Source organism: Thamnophis elegans, chromosome 8 (genome assembly GCF_009769535.1).
Source record: "Thamnophis elegans isolate rThaEle1 chromosome 8, rThaEle1.pri, whole genome shotgun sequence".
NCBI classification, from domain to species: domain Eukaryota; kingdom Metazoa; phylum Chordata; class Lepidosauria; order Squamata; family Colubridae; genus Thamnophis; species Thamnophis elegans.
In genome coordinates, this window is record NC_045548.1 from 2,621,928 (window position 1) to 2,634,028 (window position 12,101).

The following is a 12,101-nucleotide window of genomic DNA, read 5'->3' on the forward strand; positions in this document are numbered from 1 at the left end:
GGTGGAATTATTAAGCGTATTAAACGCAAAGCGTCTGTGTTACAAGCATTATGAGTGTTTTTGAAAGCGGTTTGTAGAAATACAACCTTGTTTCATCTGAACAACCGGACAATCTACGTTACAATTACTCTCATTTCCCGCCCCCCCCCTCTCCACTCCCATTGTTCTAACTGCCAACTTTTGGGAATATGAACCTGTTTTTTTAAAAAACTTATCTTATTTGGCAATGTACCACACATCGCACTGGGGCTGTGCAAATGAATAACAGCAGCAGATGGAATGCCATCAGACACTGTAAACAGAATACAGATCAACATCCTGTAATAATAGACTGCAGTGCATATGGAAACTGAGAACTCTGCATTTGTTATTCAAATGGCCCCATCAATTATTTGCATTTATATTTGTAATCCACTGGGTATGACTGTTATATTTATTCATACTGTATCTTCAAAGACAACTGGAGGCTGGCTTGCAAAAGTGAGCAATGAATTTGCTCCCTATGAATTTATGGGCTAGTAAGAACATAGATTGCTCTTCCGTATTTTTTCAAGAATGAACTCTTTAGAATTGTCCCCCCATTTTAACAGTATTGCAGCAAATCAGCGTAGACATCACCAAGCTTCTATCATAGTCTGAATTTAGCATTAAATTGTAGCTCCCCTTTATCTCTGGATGTAACATTAAACTGTAAGTACTGCTATGTGAAAAGTTTTGGTGGGGTTTTTTTTTTGAACTCCGTTTCAATTTTCACTTAATGGCACTTGCTTATTTTGTTCAAACCTGGGAAAAATCAGGTTAATTGTAAGTTCAATTGTCTGAATAAGCAAGTTTAAAATGGAAAATTAAACTATATGTCCCAGTTCAGATAAAATTAGGTTTGAACAATAGCATCAGGATTGTAGCCTGCAGTGGCAGAACCATATCTACTGCTGACAGAGGCACCGTATTGTGCTTGTCAAACACACAGCCCTCTCTCCCTCCCTCCCTCTCTTTCTCTCCCTTTCTTTCTCTTTCTCTCTCTCTCTCTCACACACACAGAGACAGACAGACATACACCCCATTTCTACTACACAGAGAGTTATCACTTCAGTTCATTAAGAACAGATTGGTGGGTTTCAAATTTTTTTAGAACCTCTTCTGTAGGTGTGGCCTGCTTTGTGGGAGTGGCTTGCCGGCCATGTGACCGGGTGGGCGTGGCCAACTTGTAAAATGTGGTGAAGCTCACTTAACACAATGCTCTTGCTTAGCAACCAAAATGTTGGCTCAGAAACTCTGGCATTTGAAGCGCGCAAGTCTTAAAGCTGTCAAGTTACAAGACCCTTGCACCCCTAACCCTTTCGGAAAAAAAAACCCCAGGGGTGTTCAAACTTGACAGCTTTAAGACTTGTGGACTTCAACTCCCAGAATTCCTCCTCTTGCTCTTCATCTTGATGATGTGAGGACGGGCGGGGGGAGGGAGCTGGAACAGGTTCTAAACAGCACTATAGATTTGTGGAACCTCTTCTATAGAAGAGCTTAGAACTGGCAGGAACCCACCCCTGGAGCAGTGACTATTGAGTCAACTTTACATGGCACTTATTTTTCGTACTATGAGGATGTAGGCCAAGATCCAGCCCTACAGCTTTAGGCTATAACCCTGATGCTATTGTTCAGTTTTGCTCTTGGTCAAAAAAGATTTAGTGCTAAATCTCAACCACCAAAGAATACCCCCAACAAGCATCTACACATCAATGCTTTTCATTTCAGCAAAAAGTTAAAATTAATATTGTATATTTATACCCCTACCTTCCAATACAGCTAGCGATAAATCAGGTATTTCATGTGCACTTTTATTGAGCATACTTAAACCTGAATCTTTTTTCTAGCCGAGGTGGCGCAGTGGTTAAATGCAGCACTGCAGGCTACTTCAGCTGACTGCTATCTGCAGTTCGGCTGTTCAAATCTCACCGGCTCAGGGTTGACTCAGCCTTCCATCCTTCCGAGGTGGGTAAAATGAGGACCCGGATTGTTGTTGGGGGCGATATGCTGACTCTGTAAACCGCTTAGAGAGGGCTGAAAGCCCTATGAAGCGGTATATAAGTCTAACTGCTATTGCTATTGCTATTCTAATTAAAACCATATCTATTTGTTCTGAGTCAGACACAGTAAAATAAGCCTCAACAACGAACAGATTAAGACATCTCACTTTTTTGTTCAATGAACATTAAAAGAAGCATATCAAGAAAAAGTATTTGAAAGTCTGTGGAATACTTGAAGTAACAATATGCTCTGCACTAAACTTACCGAGGGCTGATTCCTATAACTAGAAATCTCATGTAATAATCTCCCCAATGGGATGAGGTTTTACAATACGATAAGGGATAATATGGTTTGTTAGGCTTGGATTATCATACACTGTGATATGTAATAAATGTAAAAGTTTCTCCTGTCCGGTCCAGAGGTGGGTTCCTACCAGTTCGCACCTATTCGGTAGAACCGGTTCGTCAAATCTACTGAACCGGTTAGAAGAGGTTCCACCAGTGGACCCGGAAAGCAGGCCGCACCTACAGAAGAGGTTCCAAATTTTTTTGAAACCCACCACTGGTCCAGTCATGTCTGATTTTAGGGAGCGGTGCTCCATCTCCCTTTCCAAGGGAGCCAACATTGTCTAAAGATGCTTCCATAGTCATTTGGACGGCATGAATACACACCAAGGCACACGGAACACTGCTACTTTCCCACTGAGTGGTACCTATTTATGCACATTACTTGCAATTTGCATGCTTTCAAACTGTTAGGTTTGGGGCAGGAATGGATGTGTACCCTATCACATGGTAGTTGCAGAGCACGGTTAAACAAGCTCATAGGGTTTTGAAATTTATTTAATTGATTATGGTTTAGAAAGTCAGTGTGAATCCAATCTCTGGATGGCAAACTGTTTATAAAACTTCATTCTTGCCACTTCAGACCTAGAATGGCAGGACATAGCATAGCCTTAACTCTAGCACAGTGTTTCTCAACCTTGTCAACTTGAAGATGTCTGGACTTCAACTCCCAGAATTCCCCAGCCAGCGAATGAGGTAGAGCATTCCGAAACAGTCCCTGTTTTCATCTAAATGAAGCCAGTTGAATGGTGCCAAGAGGACAAGATCCAAAATAGAACCATGGCAAAACTAGTTCAGTGTTTCTCAACCTTGACAACTTGAAGATGTCCGGACTTCAACTCCCAGAATTCCCCAGCCAGCAAATGCTGGCTGGGGAATTCTGGGAGTTGAAGTCCAGACATCTTCAAGTTGACAAGGTTGAGAAACACTGCTCTAGCACAACTACACTCTGTGAACAAAACCTTCATATAAATCTTAGTGGACTGTAGCCTAGCAATTCTGACTCTCTTCACGGTAATTACATTTATATCTCATTCCTGTGAGAATTTAAGGTGGTGTACAGGGTGGTCATTTCATTTTATTTCAAACACATTTCTCATTCTTTCATAAGAGTAAATCAAAGCCGATATCTCTGAAAAGGTAGCTATTTTCATAATGAACTGGGCCCAGACTTAATGAAGGCATTACACCTATCCACTGAGAATTCCTACATAAAATAATTCAATCCGATCTTCCTTGGCAAATGCACAACATGAAATTTAATACGCTATCAGTATTTTATATATTTCTTTGATTGCTGCAATGCACATTTGACACATGCACTTCTAGAACTAGAGACAATTTGGAAAAGAGCTGATGCCGTTCCCATGTTCAAAAAAGAGGGGGGAAAAACCAGATCAAGAAAACTACAGACTAATCAGCCTAACATCAACACTTGGGGGAAATCCTGGAAAAGATAATCAAAAAAACTGATCTGCAAACCCTTAGAAACGAAGTTAAAACTAAAGTTTGTTAAAAACAGATCAAGCCAAACCAATCCTATTTCATTCCTTGACAAAGTGACTAAATTAGCGGATCAGTTAAATGCTGTGGACGTAGTAGATTTAGACTTCAGTAAGACATTCGACAAAGTAGACCACAACGTACTTCTTAGTAAATTAGAAAAATGTGGGATAGACAGCACCAGATGGATTTGCAATTGGGTGACAATGAGTAGGTCTTAGTGGTGCTACATCTACATGAAGGGAAGAACCAGTGGGGTACCACAAGTTTCTGTCTTAGGCCGAATACTCTTCAATATCTTCGTAAATGACTTAGATTACGGAATAGAAGGGGAACTCATCAAATTTGCAGATGACACTAAGCTAGCAGGAATAGCCAACACCCCAGAAGACACACTCAATACCCAAAAGGATCTTGACAGACTTGAACAATTGGCACTATTGAAAAAAGGGACCTTTAATCTGGAGAAAAGCAAGGTTTCAGACAGGAAAAACCAAACCAAGGTACAAGTACAGATTAGGTGAAATCCGGCTCAAGAACAGTAACTGTCAGAGTGATTTTGGGAGTCCTAGTGGACTTAAATATGAGCCAGCAATGTGCGGCAGCAGCCAAAAAAGCTAATACAATCCTTGGTGACATAAGCAGAAGCATGGAATCAAAATCGCTTGAAGTATGAGTTGTTAGGAATATAATCTAACGGTTGGGTTGGCAATATATAAACCATGTAACAATGCTATACCTGTTTCTTTAAATCATACTGTAAAATGTGATTGTTTTCCTCAATCGGCCATAAAAGGGAGCCAGAATGACTGTTAGCTCTCTGTTTGTTAGATGCAGGGCTGATCTGATCTGAGTGTTTTGGAAGCTGGCTGTTAGAAAGTGCCGTGAGCTATTGTAAGTTTTGCAACTGCTAGCAAACTTTGAGTACCAGACTGTTTGTATGATTATGGACTATGTTATTTGGATTATCCCTTAACTAAAAGACATTGATGACTGACTGAATTATCCGTGTATGACTTGGACTGTTTGATGGACTCTGATACCTCTATTTCCACGAAAGTAAAGGCCTATTTAAACTGCAGTGTCTCTGTATGCTGGTTTGTGTGTTCTCTAACACAACTCTCACAACGCTTTGCTGAACGTACTCACTCTCCCAACGGGGAGCTTACCTAACATGAGTACTACTATATAAACCTTAGTAAGTAACATCTGGAATATGGCATCCAGTTTTATTCACCGCATTACAAAAAAGATGTTGAGACTTTGGAAAAAGTGCAGAGAAGAGCAACTAAGATGATTAAGGGCCTGGAGACTAAAATATATGAAGAATAATTGCAGGATATGGGTATGGCTAGCTTAGAGAACAGGATCACTAGGGGCGACATGACAGCAGTGTTCCAGTATTTGAGGCGGTGCCACAAAGAAGAGGGGGTCAACTTATTTTCCAAAGCAACAGAAGGCAAGACAAGAAATAATAGATGGAAATTAATCAAGGAGAGAAGCAAGCTGGAATGAAGGAGAAACTTCCTAACAGTGAGAACAATTAGCCAGTGGAAGGGCTTGCCTTTACAAGTTGTTGCTTCATCACTTGAGGTTTTTAAGAAGAGACTGGACAATCACTTGTCTGAAATGATAATAGCAATAGCAATAGCAGTTAGACTTATATATCGCTTCATAGGGCTTTCAGCCCTCTCTAAGCAGTTTACAGAGTCAGTATATCGCCCCCACAGTCTGGGTCCTCATTTCACCCACCTCGGAAGGATGGAAGGCTGAGTCAACCTTTGAGCGGGTGAGATTTGAACCACCGAACTGCAGCTTAGCAGTCAGCTGAAGTGGCTGCAGTACTGCACTCTAACCACTGTGCCACCTCGGCTCTTCCATAAATCAGGATAAATCTCCTGCTTGAGCAGAGGGTTGCACTAGAAAACCTCCAAGGTACTTTCCAGCTCTATTCTAATTCCGATTTTGTTTTTGAGTGGGTAAAAATGGAGCATGTTGACCAATGCTACATGTACAGGTCTCCTGTTCCCTAAATAAAGACTGGATCTAAAAACAATCATGTACAAGAATAAATACTATTGTTCATAATAAAAGATAATGTATCTGTTTCTGGGTTTTTTTTTGATGGATGGCTAGACTTACATATTACTGGAGGAAAGCCCAAGCACGCATATCACAATCAAGTCCTTAGAGGAACAAATAAGGATATGTGTAGCAGAATTTAAACCTGCCAGTTTGATCTCCCAGCTAAACTTGATTATCTTGGCAAGAGAACATGGTGCAATTTATCTCATTTGTTTGGCTTCCACCACTGTGGATAAAATGTTAGTATTAGATATCAGATCAAAAGGAGGGCAAGACACACACACAAAAAAACAAAAATTAGGACATAAACCAGAAATTAAAGCAATACTAAACAGCAATATATATATCAAGATAGTTTCAGAAGTCTGTATAACGTGAACCCATGCAATTTTATAGTTTAGAGGTTTTCCATCAAGAACACTTCATGTACTAAAACCTTCAAGTTTGCCCAGATAAATCCTGTATATAATTGTAGCTGGCAACCTTTGATTCTTCTTATATAAAGTATTATCTGACAGCCCTTAGTAACTTTAATAATAGGTAGACAGGCAGGGTATGTGCCATTTGTAATGGGCATTAATCCTCTGCGGCTGAAAGATACTGAAATCTACAATATATTATGTCTAATTTAAATGCACATACACCCTACGTATTTGCATCTCAAAAACAACTACTGCGATGTGCATCTGATACCTATGGGGGTCAAGCCAATTTGAATCAAGGTATCAAAAAAAGGAAAACTATTTTCTAAGCATGCCGTATTTTCATCATCTTGACATCCCTTTATGATTGGCAGGTTGTAAGAAATGTTTTATGTATGCAACCTGAGAGAGAAAGGGAGAGAGAGAGATGGCAAGGTATACTAGAGGAAACTGACATGATATAAAAGGTATGTTTTGTTGCTGGATTTTTCTGTCACATCTATGCCAACTATCAGAAGTGGAGTCCCACATTTTAAGATTACTTTTCTGTTTAGCTAGCCATGGGAAAGAGAATGCCGGATTAAATGGATCTCGGTCTGATTTGGCAAGGCAATTTCTACGTTTCTTTCTGCTCAGCGCTATTTGATTACAATGCCAAATTTGCTCTTTGCAGCTTTGACATTGAACATTCCGAGGAATTAACTAATGTGATTCAGATTTCACAACAACAGAAAACTATTCATGACCTCAGATTGACAACAATATAATGGGAATTCAGAAATCTAATTAGACAACAAAGAGTACCTTAAAAGGAGGGGAAAAGGGATCTGCCTGGCAGCATTGTTTTACAGAAATAAGACAGAAGAAGTGCTTGTTCTGCCAAGCCTTTCCCTCCATTCAGTATTAATTGCGAAAGGAAAAAGCAGTATATTGCACTCAATCTTTGGAGCCAATTAACCATTCATAAATATGATTATATCACAGTATACGCCTGTAGAGAAAGAAAAGCAGAAAAACCCATGGCTAAAAATGTAAAATATTATAGAGGCCAAAGGAGGTTTGATGCAAGTGTTTTCTAAGAGTCTTGGAATACTGGATAATCTTAGGGAAATATTTCTTATCATTTTTAAGGTGAGGATTGGAAAACCTCATGCTTCCTTCCATATTAGCTTATGATTCCCAACCTAAGTCTCGTAATACAGAATTTGGTTCTTCTTCTGGATGGATGGCCATTATGGTTGGGGCTGGTTGATGCCAGTCATTCTGACTCTCCGGCGAGAATACGACTTGCACCCCGAGGATAAGAATAATAATTCCCAGAAGAGTCTTTGAGATTTCTGAGATGAAATACATGAAATGTTTTCACTGATCAACAGTGGGATATTAAAGCCAAGCACCTCTACAGCAAGGCCCAGATGTGAGGAAGGCGTACATATTTAAGAAATAATATGTCCTTCAACATCAAGATGATGCTGTCCTCAGCAATGCTTTGTCTCGGAATAGAAAGAGCCACGCTATGTATCTGTTTAACCTGGATTTATGATTGAGGTCAAGGAGGAGCGCAGGGTTTTTGAATAAACAGTGGGGATAATAGGTGCCTACAGATATGGATTGTCCTTATTGTTTTACTTTGATGCACACGTCCAGATGGAGGTTGTTTTAATATTGAAAATAAATGTTCACCGTATGAAGACAATGAATTTTCAAACTGCCTACTGTTGTGACGTTCCTTATACTGAAACTGTGTATTATATTATTTGAAAACGTGTCGTTTGTGTCTGCATAGATAGATAAAGAAAGGTAGATAGACAGACAGACAGACATTCTCTCCGAAGATTAATACTTATAAAGCACCAATTTAATAGAAATGATGCACAATATGCTAATGTATTTCCCGTCATATGTGGGACTCAGTAGGATAACAGTGGCTGCATTATGCCCATGACATTTTAAGAGATGCCATAAATTAAAAAAAAAAATGTAAAGTGTCCATGAAAATATATTTCATCAGTGCAATCCGCAATAAAATGTTGCAGGGTGAACTGTTCCCATTCAGGGTTCCCCCCAACACTCATTCTGTGTCTCCTTCTGCTATCATTCTCAAGAAAACGAAGTCTTTCTCATCCACCAAGCATATTCACATTTTGCAGAATGGTTTGCCCTTATATTTATGTTCTTCTCTGCTTTGAAGTTCCCCTAGTTCAGTGTTTCTCAACCTTGGCAACTTAAATGTGTTTTTATTTTTCCATTTCATTTTCGTACAGTCACATATATACTGTGCATAACCGGGGCCATATAACATTAAACAATAAACACAGCCATTCCTCTTGTCGACAATACCCCCAGAAATAGAAACCCAATGTACCTCTTCGACCCTCCATACACCCTTTCTTTCACCCCCCTCCAACTTCCCTTCTTCCCTCCATCATTCCCCTCTACCCTACTTCCCCTCCCCCTCTACCACACCTCTCTCCCGATACACTCCCTCCCTTCCTTCTCCCCCTCCCTCCCGTCCTCTCTCCCGTCCCTCTCTACCCCTCTTTCTTCTATCCCTCTACTCCTCCCTTCGGTGTATTTCTACAATCTATTAATATATTCAGCTTGTCCTATTTTTACAGTGAAATTAAAGAGCAACAGTATACAAGTGTTGTCACGTTACTTTAAAATCTAGCACATATTATATATTCCCCCTCCCCCCTCCCCCCTAACACCCTAACACCTTGGCAACTTGAAGATGTCCGGACTTGCTGGCCGCGAATGCTGGCTGGGGAATTCTGGGAGTTGAAGTCCGGACATCTTCAAGTTGTCAAGGTTGAGAAACACTGAACTAGTTTTGCCGTGGTTCTATTTCAGATCTTGTCCTCTTGGCACCATTCAACTGGCTTCATTTAGACGAAAACAGGGACTGACTGTATTCTGTGCAGGTAAACATTCGGCTCATTTCTTGTTGATCATATTAATGACTGCCAGTCGAAATAGGAAACACAATCACACGTTTTAAAAATGTTATCTGGGATGGTTGTCAACTTTTTTATTGGTTCTCCTGTGTCTGATCAAGAGGGGTTGGACAGTAGCAAATGATACTACCAAAATGATTTAAATCTCTTATTTATTCATTTCTAATATCAAAAAAACAGAAACTGGATTTTTTTTCTGATTCATTGGCAATTTTTTTGTAGCTTGAGACTTTCCTTCAGTTTAGCAAAAGAGAAAAAAGAAATAGAAAAGAAAAAACCCAGTTGCAGATCATCGCAATTAATCCTTTGTTTATGCAGAAAACCTGACAATATACAAGTATAATTTTAAAAACCCTTATGATAATTTCATAAACTATAATTTATGAAAAAGGGTATTTCCAACTGTTCACCACTACCCTTTTTACTGCCTTTTCTAGTTTCAAGAGGAATTATTTTAAAAGGCTGATTTGTCATAAAAAAATGAAACTGAACTAATTTGCAAATTTCTACAAGAGTGGCCGAGGGGATTCCCATATCTGTACACAAAAATATTTTTTTTTCGTGAAGCAATAGGCACCTCCCTCCCATGCCCAAACAAACGTTTCAAACTATTAAATAAAAATATGGGCATTTGCTTATGTTATTGCTGTTTTACTGTGTTCAATATGCTTAGGCTGTTTTCAATTGCCTGAGCCATATTGATATGATTTATGGCTGAACTTATTTTAACTGGTGTGTGTGTGTGTGTGTGTGTGTGTGTGTGTGTGTGTGTGTGTGTGTATATATATGATTTTTACAACCCCTGGTAAGCCCCAGTTATGGGAGGAAGCTAACTGCTTCCATCATCTGTCAATCGGCTCGTCACAAGAGTCCATCACGACAGAAACCCAATATTTTTACTGTTGCCTTTGTTATATTTGTGTTTGTTTTTTTTAATCTTACCAGGGGTTGTAAAAATCTAATAGATACCTTTCACCCTGGCTTCGCTGATAACGGATAAGAACCTGTGACCTAATGGCTAAGAAGTCTGCCTAGTATGTAATATAGCCCAGGTTCAAATCCCAGTAAGGGTATGGCTAGCTGATGAGAGCTAAATAGCTTGAAATAGATCTATACTAGTCTCCCTTTATTTATTTATCAGCACAAATAAAAAACAAACAAACAAACAAACAAACATACATACATACATATATATATAATAGATAGATAGATAGATAGATAGATAGATAGATAGATAGATAGATAGATAGATAGATAGAATAACACACATATATATAAAATAACATAAGCCAAGGCTTGGATCTTTGAGGCTTTTTCATATTTATGTGGAAAGGTTCGGTGGCTGAGAATTTAAAGAAAATCAGTTGAGTTTCCTTTTCCTTTTAGAATGCAGTATATTAGTACATCTTTGTACTAATGCCAAATGCTTCAGATAATCAATCTGCCTGTAAAGTTAAAGTTACATTTCAGAACGGCCTTGCAGATCAACTATACGGTAAAAGACCTATAGGTCCTGGATTTTAAAATGAAATTTTGCAGATGTCACTGCATTTGTGACAAGGAAACTAAAAACAAGACTGGATCTTATCAACCAAAACAAGATGAAGTCAGACTGATGATTCTTCCATCATATCTGCGGGATATTTTTGGCAAATGAGAAGAATGATTTGGTTCTATTCTGGATGCTTACATGCAGCCCTTCATTGATAGTTCACTGGGGATGTTCAGCAGACTATAATGATTTATAGAGATACTACAATCATGGAGACACCGTAAATGCAGTGAAAGCTGGATGGATGAAATAATCTTGTTCTCATAAACTAAGCTTTTAGACATTCAGGAGACAGATTTACATCAGCTGCAGAATACTTCCAGCTTTTATATGAAATTATGTTTGCCACAGCACTGTTGTATGGAGCAAACGGTGAGGAAGGGGGGGGGGGAAGACATTCACACATGATGTTAAGCCATGCTTTAAATTATTGCTTGTTGAGCAACCCAAAATAGACTAGTTTAAAAATCACACTAAGCCAAAATCAGGCAAAAAACACATTTATATATTATTATTATCCCTGCAGCAGGGATGGGTTCTGGCTACTGTTACTGCCAGTTTGGTCAAGGATGGCCCTGTGCGCATAGTACTAAAAGCCAGAAACAAGATGGCGCCATCGAGAGAACCGGTTCAGGGGCATGGCAGGCCAGGTTACTACCTATTCGGCCAAACTGGTCCAAACTGGTAGGAACCCACCACTGGCCGGGAGTAGATCAATGCAAGTAGCGGAATAATTTCCCTCAATTTTTCCTAGCAGCCCTAATTATATCATTATTCCCTCTGGCAGTCTTATGGGTGTGGAAGTTGAAGTTTAAAGAAGCAGGATAGGAAGAGTATTGACGCTTTTGAACTTTGGCGTTGGAAAAGTTTCCTGGAAATGCCCTGGATGGCTAAGGAGAAAAAAGATGGATCATGGAACAAGGGTTCTCATTTGAGGCAGAAAGGACCAGATTTTATTTATTTATTTATTTATTTATTTATTTATTTGTTTGTTTGTTTGTTTGTTTGTTTGTTTGTTTGTCTTGTATGCCGCCCACTCCCGAAGGACTCCGGGCGGCTCACAAAAGACAAGGGAAAAGGGGGAACAAGACAAAGACAACATATTAAAAACAAAACCAACATTCACAATTTCTGTGGAGGTAGATGCTTCTCAGCTCCCCCCAGCCTGCTGGAACAGTCAGGACTTGGTGGCTTTGCGGAAGGCCGGGAGGGTAGT

At 39.5% G+C, this 12,101-nt stretch overlaps 1 protein-coding gene across 3 annotated transcripts in view; it reads right to left on the reverse strand.

The window, feature by feature from the left end:
* BCL2 (BCL2 apoptosis regulator) overlaps positions 1-12,101 on the reverse strand; it is a 141,959-nt gene that overhangs the window by 15,632 nt on the left and 114,226 nt on the right. The gene's annotated exons all lie outside the window — the stretch shown is intronic.